Here is a 13,205-nt window from a genome sequence, read left to right on the forward strand (position 1 = left end):
GTAAGGTGTTTTTTGCACATATATGTTTGAGTTCGAACCCATGACCTTGTGAGGAGAGTCAAAGTATGAATTACTACTACACCACTTAACCACTTATAAAATTCAAATACATGCAATATATTTATAGGCATACTGATACTTGAGATATAATAATTTATAAAATTAAATATATTTTATATATCATTCCATTTTTTTAAGATATTATTTTAGGTCTCTGTTTAAATATTATCATTGAAAAAAGTCAAAAAATTTTACTAGTTTATATTTTATATCATTTATAGTTTCTATATTGTAAACATATTACTAAAATTCCAAAACTATAACTTATAATTTATATACTAAAATTATTAGAGTATAGGGTTAATTTTTAAGGTATAAGGTTTCAAGTTTTATGGTTTAGTGTATAAAGTTATGGTGTAGAATACCAATTATAATTTTATAAATTATTATATTTCAAGTATCAGTATGCCTATAAATATATTGCATATACTTAAATATTATAAGTGACTAAATGTTGTAGTGGGCATTCACACTTTCACTCTCCTCAAGTGGTCATGGGTTCGAATTCAGCATGTTCCAAAAACACCTTATACCTTTTTTATTCAAAATATTTAACCTTTATTTAATAAATAAAAAATAAAAAATATATATAAATAATCCGGTTCGGTTCGGTTTTTTTGTCAACTCGGTTTTATCTACCATTCTGTATATTTTTTGTTAGTTCATGGACCAACTTGAAATGAATCTTATAGTTAATGGAGAAATTTGAAATGTTTTAGAGTTCGTGGACCAACTTGAAGTGAACCCTATAGTTAATGGAGAAATTTAAAATATTTTATATTTCGTGGACGAACTTGAAATGAACTCTATAGTTAGTGGATATAAATGTACTTGAGCCTTTTAAATATCCCTTAAATTTTTTTGACCCCCTAGCCCCAAAACTAACAATAATGACCTTTTTATATTTTTAAAGACCAAAATATCCCTTTATATATGAAAATGTCGTCACGGTCCACCATGTGTCGACCAAAAATTTGACAAGTTGCTGCACCTAGCTTCTTCCTGCAGCAACCATGGAAAGCGACCTCCCTCACTGGCCAACGACCCATCATCTCCTCTCTTTATCTGTCTCCCCCTTCTCTCCCAACCAAGGAGTTAAATTTTAAAAATTTCATTGAAATTTTTCATTTTTTTGGGGTATGGAAATTTTAACACTAAACCAACAAGATTTCGATAATTTCGTCGAAATTTTCATATTTTCGCCAAAATTCTTGAAAATTTGACCAAGTTTTCAACTGGGTAGGATTTATGGGTTTTGGGAGATCGAGGGACAAAGAGAGGGACTGGGTTTTGGGGAGGCTAGGTTTGGGAGGAGCTGAGGCCGTGGAGGAGAAAGAAAGGAGGGGCTGGGTTTTCGGTGGGTTTCAGCAGCAAGGGGCGGCGGTAGGGGGCGAGAGGGAGAAAGATATGAGGGTGAGTTGGTGGTCGGCGCCGGTGAGCTGGTCTGGGGATGGAGATGCCACAAAGAGAGAGAGAGAGAGAGAGAGAGAGAGAGAGAGAGAGAGAGAGAGAGAGGCACTAGGGATGGACTGATGGAGAGAAATGATAGAAAGGAGAAGAAGATAAAAAAATAAAAAAGAGGGAGGAGAGAGAATGAGAGTGTGTCAGCCTGTTAGGGAGGTTGCGTGAATGAGCCAATGAGGAGAGAGAAATGAAGATAAAAAATCTGATTTTGGGTTTTTAAAACTCACATTTACAGATTTACAAAAATGTCTCTCGCTTCAAATGCTCGTATCTCTTAAACCTTAGCTCCGATCAATGCACAGTTTGCGCCCACATATTCGTGTGTTCAAGACCTTTTCAACAAGCCACAAATCGAAGTCAAAAGCCCAATAGTTCAAAAAGTCAAAGAATGGGTTGATCAAACTAATTTAAAACAAAAATTATAAAATTAACCCAAAATATTTTATTTCTCAAATGAATTTCTAACATATTTAAAATACTTGAAAAAATACAGGGTCTCACAATCTACCCCTCTTAAAAGAATTTCGTCCTCGAAATTCTCAAGGAAAGTAATAATGGAACAACTTCAAACAAGCACAAACAACAACAATCCAAAGCTCTGAAAAGTTCTTTTCATTTATGAAAAACTAGAAAATAAAGTACACAAACTCTAAGGTGTTTATTCAATCAAATTTATGTAATTATTAATTAGTGAACCGTTTTTTTAACAGTATTTGCCTCTAACGCGCATGATATTAATCTTATATCACATGAAACCTACTATATAATTTGGTTTCTTCAATATTTTTTACAAATGTAGTAGATAATATGTTAAATAACATATGGTAAAGTTTCATTCAAAATTCCGTATTTTGATAGCAATTTCTGTTGTTTCTGTCTAATTTTTGTCGAAATTTAAAATTCATCGAAATGTCCGTCGAAATTTCCATCGAAATTTATGCGAAATCCAAAATTTTACTCCTTGCTCCCAAGCCAAATCTGAAAAAACAAAAAAATAAAAAAAATTTGAAAACCTAGATCTGGATGTTTTCTCTAAATGGGTTGGAAGAGAAGGGGAGAAAGGGAGAGAGAGACTGAGATGAGAGGTCGGTGGAGGAGGTGGAGGATGGTGATGGGCACCGACCAGCAAGCCATCATCTTCTCTCTATATCTCTCTCTCCTTCTCTCCTAAAAGCCATCATCTGGTAGAATGCGCTATATCCAGAGAGAAGAAATGCGCTATAGCAAGAAGAGGAGAAAAGATGGTCGAATTTGTGGTTGCCACATGGTCAACACATATGTCGACAAAAAATCGACCATGTAGCGACCAGAAATTCCACCGAATGATGACCACAAATTCGACCGGTTCTTAAAATCTTGCATCTTCTTCTTCTCCATTGTTGGGTTTTGATGGGTATGATCTATCACATAATCAACCATTTTCTTGGCTTTTTTGTGGGTTTTGGTAGGCGACGAAAGGGGGCGAGAGGTTTTTTTTTTTGTGGTTTTTTTGGGTGACGTGAGTTTTTTTTTTTTTTTTCATTGGATTTTGCTGGGTTTGCTGTTGCATCTGCTGGGTTTGCTGTTGCATTTGTTGGGTTTGCTGGATATTATTTTAAACTCATCATCTTGTTTATTTTTTATTTTTTTTTGCCATATCATCTTTTTCATTATATATCTTCATGTTTTCTCCATATTAGTTAGTTAAAAAAAACACTACTGGCCAAAAAATTATTGTCACGGTAACAGGTGATCATATTATGTAGTATTGATGTAGTATTATAAATCTACTCAAATTATAATACGTGTATAAATATTAGTGTAGCATATCACTCAAATTATAATGTATAATTATAACAAGGTACGCATAAAGAAGAGAGGTTTATGCTAAAATATAACGAGTTTATACACTCACTCTCTCACAACTCCTCACATGTTAGTCATATGACTATTTATTGTGAAAGAAAAGTTATGAATAATATGTGAAAGAAAAGTTGTATAGATCCATTACATATAAGTTTTTCAAGTAACTAGTATAACTATTCTTCTGACAGTATCTATGTTTTGACTTATGAAGGTCATGCAAACATTCCAAGCCATCGATTATATGGACTTCACTCGCATACTCGCATATTGGATGGTCCAGTCGATGAATGTTATGATATTGCTTTTAATTTCTACAAGAGGAAGAGCAATTACACAACAAGTGCATGATGTCTATATGCCTATGCCTATGCCTATGCCTTTGCCCTGAAAAGCAGCAGTCAAATGCCCAATTCTCAAACCATTCTTGGCAGCAAAATCATCTCTACAATAGTAACTACTTTGTAGGCAAAGCCTCAAACCCAAGTGATGTCTTCACACCAAAACTATTGAATTCCAAGGCCTTGTTGGCTAGAACTACATTGGTTGTGTGCTTGTAGGAACCAAACCACTTGGCCTGCATGTATCCATTTCTTCTCCATGGAGGCATTGGCATGTCCATGCTCTTCATGGACTTCTTGATGGCTGTGCACATCAGCCTCACAATCTTCTTCAACTCCTCGACTTCTCCAACAAATATCGTTGGGAAGATGTTGACAGTTGAGTAATGTTGCGTATCGATTCGTGGGACGAGCGATTTCAAATTGACCAACAAAGAATGGTTCGACAATGTAAAAACGAGTCCCTTTGACATTGACATCAATGACTTCATAGTCCCCTGTTGGAAAACGACTGGATTTCACCCACTTTGATTTGCACAGGCCTGGACATTAATTTGGATGCATAATATTAGTAACAAATCTCAACAATTCTCAATTCTTTTGCAGCTGTTATTCAAGGACTACTAGTAATGGTGCCTAAATTTATGTTGAAACAGTCATTCAAAAAAGTACCATTACTCAGGGACTGAATTATAGGCAATATGATATTGAAACCCAATTGGGAAGTTGGGATTTTTCTAACATACAAACAACTTTCACAAATTGAATACCCCTTTTGATAAGTAAGTGAACTAGTTTTGCTTTTTTGGGTATAACCCTCCTGATCAACTAGTTTATACCTTTCAAATTTGTGACCTTTTTGTAGTCAAGAAGATGGAACTATAGTTGTTCAATCTTGGATTCTAATTGAACTAACCAGAATATTCTAAATTACAAGCAATTAAAAGAAGGCAAATTTGAATTCACTCACCAGCATCAAAACCCCTTGTCACGCAAATGAGTCATCAACCTGCATTTGAAACCTCTGGACGACTTGTCCCCAATGTCCTCGATCGGAAACAGCTTCTACCTCAGCAACAATGCTTTGCTTCACATCATCATCACCACCATCTCCATTTTTAGCCATTCAATTTCTGTCTATTCTATGTGAAATCCTCTGCAACTACAAAGTAAAAAACTCAAGTAAACTCTTGCTTCTGTTGTACAACCACAATGTTTTGCTTTATTTTTTAAAGAACCTCCTCCAAATTCTAATCCTACTTCAAAAATTAAAAGATTTCTTTTTATTAAAAATGTATACATTTTTGTATCTCTATATTATGTGATGAGAGAGATAGATGAAAATAATAAATGTATACATTCGCTCCATGAAAGTTTTATTTCTCATAAACACGTCTTTTTTATCTTTTCATTCTATATACGTAAAAATTAATTAATTATTTATTTAGTGTGGACTTCATCTAAGGCCATCTCCCATGTATTGCACAAACGTGAGTAATCCTTAGACCCCAACCCATAAATCTAAATTATACTCTTATAAACTCTTCAGAATTTTATAAGTTTTTCAATGTGAGAGTACACATTTCCATTTCCATATGCTCATGTTCATTAATTCCATCTCACGTCACATACTCATTCTCATTTCCATCTCATCTCACGTACTCGATCATTTCATTTTTTAATCACTTTTTCTGTTTTTTTCCATGTCAACACAGTTGAGGGGCTGTTATTATTTTCTGAGATTATTCACACATGATACATGAAAGTTATTTGTTTCTCCAATTTCTATTAAGCTGATAATGGTTTGCACTACAAGAAATGTGAGCAAAACTCACTATCATTTGGTTGCACAGGAAGGGGTGGCAATAAGGAACTTTAGCCCCTATTGTTCAATTACCACCTACTTTTGTTAAAATCGAGGCACTTTAGTCCCTATTTCTCAATAACCACCCCTTTCTGTGCAACTAATGATGGTGAACATTGCTTTAATTTCTTGTAGTTTTGGTTTACTGTGTAATTCTTTCTTGTTTTAAAGAAGGTGATGCAAAGTATAAATAATGTAGGCCTTTACTGGGCATGCGTGCAGTTGTGTTTGTTCATTTGCTTGTGTGTGCATTTTATATGTTTTTTTTTTTTTTTTGTTATGCTTTTTATCTGGCTGAGCTTATTGATTTGGTATGTTGCACAGACTTAAACAATGGTTTTATTTAATACTTCAGATCTTTTGTATTCATGTTCCTCTGTTGTCATTGTGGCTATTCGCATCCATGCACATAAATACATAATGTGGGTACTTTGGATTTTTTTGAGAATATTGTTCCTCTGGAGTGTTTGTATGATAGATGTAGGAATATGCAGATCCACTTGTCAATTTTCTGACATACACTGCATCAGATCTACTCCTTGAAAATCCTACTTCTACATCTTTATTTGTTTATTTTGTTTGCATCAGATCTGCTCCTTTAAAATCCTACTTATACATCTTTATTTGTTTATCTTGTTTGGGTGGTGTGGCACGTAGGATGAGCTATTTTTGGGCTTGAGATGGGCTATGCTTAATTTATTCCTTTGTACTTTAAACATTAGATGAGATTTGCTTGAGCCTTTTACCATCTGCTTTGTATCCCCTTTTTTTGGGCTTCAACGAAACTACCTCATGAAAATAACTCAGATTTTCAATGTTTTCAACTTCATCAAAATCAAAAGATGATGTAATTTGAGATTTTGTTTTTTCAACTTTTGCAAGAAACATTAACCTTAATTTTCATAACTTTTCTGCATCTCATCACTGTACATCTTGTTCTTCTTGTTAAAGTTGATATTCACAATCGATTGAGCATATTTGGATTTACACCTGTGGTGCTGCAACACAATAAAGTGTTCTAGCACATGCTTCTTGTCGACCTATCATTTACATATTTTGGTTGAAGTCGACTCTTTGGTTGATTCACTCGACCAATCAATCGACTTTAGAGGTATTTTAGTCTGAAAAGTGACCAAAAGTCAAAAAAAAAAGTAATGCATAATACTAACTTGTGTTACTTGTTACAAAATAATGCAATGCTATTGTACACGTCTAGCTAGATGCATTTTTGTAGATTTCATAGTTTGATTGTCTATACAGTACTATGTTTCAACATATAAAGAAAAATCATGAACTTCAAAAATATATGGAAAAATGTATCATAAAACAATAGAAATTTCTCAAAGTAAAATGAAATAAACTGTGGATGAGTTCTACCACACACTTTGCAAATTTACACACACCACACATACATATATTCTTTTCAAATTAGAAACTAAAGTTGTCAAACAAGTTTAAGATTTTACCATGAAGGCAATCCGTATTACTGTATTAGTGTGTACTGTGTGTGTGATTTTTTTTTTTTTTTTTTTTGTGAGAAAGTAATATTTCATTAAAGAAGCCCAAAAGGTAAAATATTACAATCATAAAGGCCCAAGCCCAACAAACACAAAACAGAAAAAGTACAAAGATCAAAAAAGATCAAAACACAAAATTCTCAAGAACATTTGCATGAACCTTAGCCAAACCAAAATCCTGAAAGAGAAGCAGATTCCACCATCAAAGCACAGGCCTAGTCCAAAAACATTTTTCCGATGTCAAATTGTGCCAATGCTGTTATTTAGCCACTTTTCTCCAATACTAATATCATTCATACAAAGAAAAAAAAAAACAGTGACAGAAAGAGAGAAGGAAACTTTTGATGGGGTCGAGTTTGGAGGCTGGAAGTTTCTGTGGGTATTGTATGATTAAGTAGTAAAAGGGAGCAATCAGTGGTTGGTGATGGAAAGGCACAATGTCATAGTTTTTTTTTATATAGATGACCAACCATAAATTTTCCTATAAGGTGGGTTGGTGATTTTAGGTATTGTATGTACTTCTAGTCCATACCTACTATAACTAATTAATTAGTACAAAAATGTTAATATGTATCAGGTGCTGGAGTGATATCTAAACCCTTGAAAATACCTACTATTGGTTTAGCTAGCTGACCGAGCTTTTTTGGTAACATACAAAGTGATCTTCGTTCTATATCATCACACTAAGGTTGCAGGTTTTAATCACCTTTACATAAAAAGAACTTTTTCATTTCCAATAGAACATGCATTGGAAATGCTTAAAATTTCAAATTTCATTATTTTAGTAGAAAATATTTTTATGAATTGTTAGACTTATTGTACCATAATAATATAGTATTAAAGGCATGTTTGGTTTGCGAAATTGATTTCTTGGAAAATGAAATTTAAGATTTTCATCCCTATATTTTGTAATATTGGGAAAGTAATTAAACTAATAAAAAATCATGTGTTAAGAGTTTTTCAATCTCAACACTAATGAAAGAAATTATCATGTATAATCGATATACTGCCTCATAGTGTAATCAATCCACGTGCTATAATATGAGTGGACAATTGATTAACTTGTTTGATCTTAAGATTGAGTTTTTTGTTTTTGTTTTTTTTTTATTTAATTATTTGGTATTTCAATTTTTTTGTTTTTTTATAATTATTATTTCATTTTTCAAAAGTTTATTTCATTTTTTTTTTGTCTATGTAACGTTTTTTAAAGTCATGTCAGTGTGCCACGTAGGTGGTTAACCAACCTGACAAATGAAAAAGTTGACGGAGGTATATAATTGTCACGAAATGAGAGTTGAGATACTGACAAGTAACTTTTGAAATTTAAGGTACTAACTTGAAATGAGGTATATACTTGAAATACCTATGGGTACTTTAGCTTTTAATTAAATAGGGGGATATAATATAGTGCCATTTAAAATTGGAATTGGTTCACTTTTTAGTATTTGCATGGTTGGACCGCTTGATGCTAGAGTTCATTCATATACTCAACTTGAAACTATTAGTCAACTACAAACTGTAATCATTATAATAACTAAGAATTAAAATTATAACATAACCAACAACAAATAAAATGTCAACCCAAACATAAACAAAGTTTATTTATTTTATTTTTTTCAGTATTTAAACCTAAAACAATTATATGAGGTGTATATAAATTTTGGAGGCTGAGGTCACAAACCACAATTACACGGAAAAATGGTCATTGACATGATATTATACATGATTATCTATTTATAAATATTGGCACATGATTTTTTAAAATAGTTGGATTTAAGTTATTTAACACATCAACCTTAATGAAATCGTCACTTTCACACTGTCATATTATATATATATATATATATATATATATATCTGTCCTCCTCATCCAGATCCCAGGACACTGCATTCTTACCACCAAACACGGACTAAACATGTAATTTCACACTCTCCAGAATAGGAGCGTGGCATGAGCAATAAATTTGATTTTCAAACAGTCCAAAATGCAAGTGGGTGTGTGCGTTCTGAATCTGATAGAGAGAGATGGAGGTGATTAATGGGGCAAAAACTCACTCACTGTACCACCGACACTGCTCGTGCGTGCCTTACTCTTAACAGAATACCCACCGACATTTAGCTTAAGACGAGGTTTGCGGCTCTATTCTATGGAAAGTCCTCTGCTCCTCTGCAACTACAAAGGAAAAAAAAAAAAAAAAAGTAAACTCTTCATTCTGTTGTACAACCACAATGCTTGGCTTCTTTATTTTTTTAAAGCACCTCCTAGCTCGATCCATCCTATTTCAAAAAGATTTTTTTAATTTTTTTTTATCAAGGATGTATTGTTATACTTAAGTTCACATACATAATGAAACACAAGTTTATTAATTACTGCAGACTAACAACCAGTAAGGAAAAGAAAGAAACATACACGCAGCCATGGATGTCAAGCCTACTCCTGGATATCAAGCCTTCTGCAGTATGCCAAGTCTTCTCCTTCCAACTGATTTCCTTAATAGCTTACTCAATATGGGGCTGAGTCCTTAATGCAAAAACGTATCAGTGAAAGCAGGGACTTGGTCCTATTTATATGCACTGCTGCAAATCAAAAGTCCTCCCATAAAGGAACTACTTGATCACAACATACACATAGCTGTAGAATAGAACTTCTAATTTATGTTCATATAGGATTCGATCACCCTACCATGGCAGACTCTTAGTCCTTGTCTAAGTTGAATCAGAATTAGACTAGGACAACTGATATTGATCTATTGTGGCCCTTAACTTGGACTACAAGTATGCTGTATTGTTGTTTCCTACTCCATATAGGATTAGTCCAATTAGGAAAACTTACATTCTCCCACTTGGACTAACCATTGATAAACAACAAGACATTATGCAAGCAGTCTAAGCCTTCCTTAGTGATCACATAAGCTCACACTAGATCAAATCTGCAACATGACTCGAGTAATTATCAAAACACATGGAACCATAGAAAAATCTTGCAGTACAGAAAAAGCAAGCATCCCATGACTACCAATGCATATTGAATAATTCCACTAGTCATCTGTAAGAACATAACACAATGTGCTGACCTTAAGATGATTCAAAAACTATAAGCACAACAGTCCTCTTTAATGATTCAAAACAGAATCTAACTATATGCTTCAATAAAGCTTATGCATTCAAAAGAAAACACATTCCTTATCTGTCAATTCATTAAATTTATCAACACAAATTGAAACTGAAAACTCAATATAATTAAGGTTCTCGAAATGACAGAATTAAAATGATGGAAAACAGTAAGTTGATAAATGATGCAATAACTGGAAGTGCACTATACATCATTTCTGCAATTCTCAACAACCTGATGAGTTCACAACTCGAATCAACCAAAAACAAATTTGAAACAAAATGAGACAAAACTCCCACTAGTCTACTGCATCAAAAGACTCTAAGACCCCCATTCTGACTACATGTTCTTTAAAAGTACTTATAGGCATAGCTTTAGTAAAGGAATCAGCCAACATGTTGTGTGTGTCGATATTGGCCACATTAATCTCTTCCTCTCTAACCTTATCTCTCAGCCAAAAGTACTTGGGGTCAATGTGCCTTGACTTGGTTGACCTTCTATTATTCTTAGCAAAGAAAACTGCAGCTTCATTATCGCAGTAAAGTGTCATTGGTTTTGCTGCAGAATCCACTACTTGAGTTGCTAGGATGAAATTTCTCAACCACACAGCCTGTGTCCCTGCTTCATAGAGTGCCACAAATTCAGCCTGCATGGTTGAAGTGGTTGTTAGTGTTTGTTTTCCACTTCTCCATGCCACTGCTGCACCAGCCAGCATGAACAAGTAACCTGAAGTCGATTTCCCTTCTTCTTTACTTCTAGCAAAATCAGAATCTGAGTAGCCAATGATTTCAAGTTCACTTGTTCTCTTATAAATCAGCATATAATCTTTAGTCTTCTGCAGGTATCTTAACACCTTCTTTCCTGCAATCCAGTGTGCCAAACCAGGATTGGTTTGATACCTTCCTAATATTCCTACTGCATAACCCAAGTCTGGTCTGGTACACACCATTGCATACATCAGGCTGCCCACCAATGAAGCATAAGGCTTGTCATGCATCTGTTCCTTTTCCAAACTAGTTCTAGGACATTGTCCCTTATGAAACAGGTCTCCCTTCTGCATTGGTGCTTCTCCAGGTTTGCAATGTTCCATAGAAAACCTCTTAAGAACTCTATCGATGTAATTCCTTTGTGACAAACCTAAAAGGCCCTTTTCTCTATCTCTTTTAATCTCAATACCAAGCACAAAACCAGCTTCACCTAAGTCCTTCATCTCGAATTTTCTTGACAAGAAATCCTTGGTTTCTAGAAGTAGGTTCATATCACTACTTGCCAACAATATGTCATCAACATACAAAACCAGAAAAATAAACCTGCTCCCACACACCTTAAGATAAATACATTCATCAAGCTTATTTTCTGCAAATCCAAAAGATGTTATGACAATATCAAATTTTAGATACCATTGTCTAGAGGCTTGCTTCAGTCCATAAATGGACTTTTGAAGTTTGCAGACTTTATTTTCATGGCCTTGAGATACAAAACCCTCAGGTTGTGTCATGTAGATATCTTCCTGTAAATTGCCATTTAAGAAGGCAGTTTTTACATCCATTTGATGTAATTCCAGATCAAAATGAGCTACTAAGGCCATGATGATTCTAAATGAGTCCTTAGTAGAGACTGGTGAGAATGTCTCATTGTAGTCAGTACCAAACTTCTGTGTAAACCCCTTTGCCACTAGCCGAGCCTTATGTCTTTCCACTTTCCCATCTGCCCCCCTCTTAGTCTTAAATACCCATTTGCAGCCTATTGGCTTCGAACCTTGAGGTAGATCAGTGAGTTCCCAAACAGAATTGTTGCTCATTGATTGAATTTCAGATTCCATAGCAGCCAGCCAACTGACTGCATTTGCACTACTGACAGCCTCCTTATAAGTTAAAGGATCATTTTCATTTTCTCCAACATTGTAGTTTATTTCCTGCAAATAAACCACATAATCCTCAGATATTGCAGGTCTCCTTTGTCTTTTTGACTGTCTTCTTGGCATTTCCTCACCTGCTGGATCAACTTGAGCATTGTCAAGATTGAGTTCTTGATGATCCTGGTTATTCATCACATCAATATCAAGATTTTCATCCTGAACCTGGAAGGGTAATGGCTGATCTGAAATGGATAAGGGTTCTGTCACTAAACCAGTTACATTTATAGGTTCCTCTACAACTTCTTCTACCAATTCTTCAAGGAAGGAACCATTATAATCCTCACTTTGCCGTGGTTCACCATCCTCAATGAACTTGGCTTTATTGGTTTCTAAGATTCTAGTATGATAATGAGGGCAGTAGAATTTGTAGCCTTTTGAGTGTTCTGGAAAACCAATGAAATAGCCACTGACAGTCTTTGGATCTAGTTTGCCTAATTGAGGATTATAGACCTTAGCCTCTGCATTACAACCCCAAATAAGTAAGTGTGATAAGCTAGGCTTCCTGTTAGTCCAAAGTTCATAAGGTGTCTTGGGAACAGACTTGCTAGGCACTCGATTGCAAATGTAGTTAGCAGTCTTCAATGCTTCCCCCCATAAAAAATTAGGCAAAGTGCAAGTGCTCATCATGCTTCTCACCATATTCAGCAGTGTCCTATTCTTTCTCTCAGCAACACCATTTTGTTCTGGTGTTCCTGGAGTCGTGTATTGAGCAACAATGCCACAAGATTCAAGAAAAAGTGCAAAAGGACCCTTGTGTTGACCCTTCTCATCATACTTGCCATAGTACTCTCCTCCACGATCTGACCTCACAACCTTAATGGTTTTTCCTAATTGGTTTTCCACCTCAGTTTTAAAAATTTTGAAGGTTTCAAGTGCCTTTGATTTTTCTGAAATGAGGTATATGTAGCAGTACCTAGAGTGGTCATCTATAAAAGTGATGAAATAGTTGTTTCCACATATGGTTTTAATGGGGAAAGGGCCACAAATATCAGTATGTATGATTTCTAAGAGTTGTCCACTTCGGGTTGAACCTTTCTTTTTGGAGTTAGTCATTTTTCCCTTGATACAAGCTACACAAGTTTGAAAA

General features: G+C 34.6%; 1 pseudogene; it reads right to left on the bottom strand.

The window, feature by feature from the left end:
• Window positions 1-3,720: 3,720 nt before the first annotated feature.
• LOC147282938 (uncharacterized) lies at window positions 3,721-4,833 on the bottom strand (annotated as a pseudogene).
• Window positions 4,834-13,205: the final 8,372 nt, after the last annotated feature.

The sequence above is a fragment of the Dryas octopetala genome, chromosome 6 (genome assembly GCF_963921425.1).
Source record: "Dryas octopetala chromosome 6, drDryOcto1.1, whole genome shotgun sequence".
NCBI lineage: Eukaryota > Viridiplantae > Streptophyta > Magnoliopsida > Rosales > Rosaceae > Dryas > Dryas octopetala.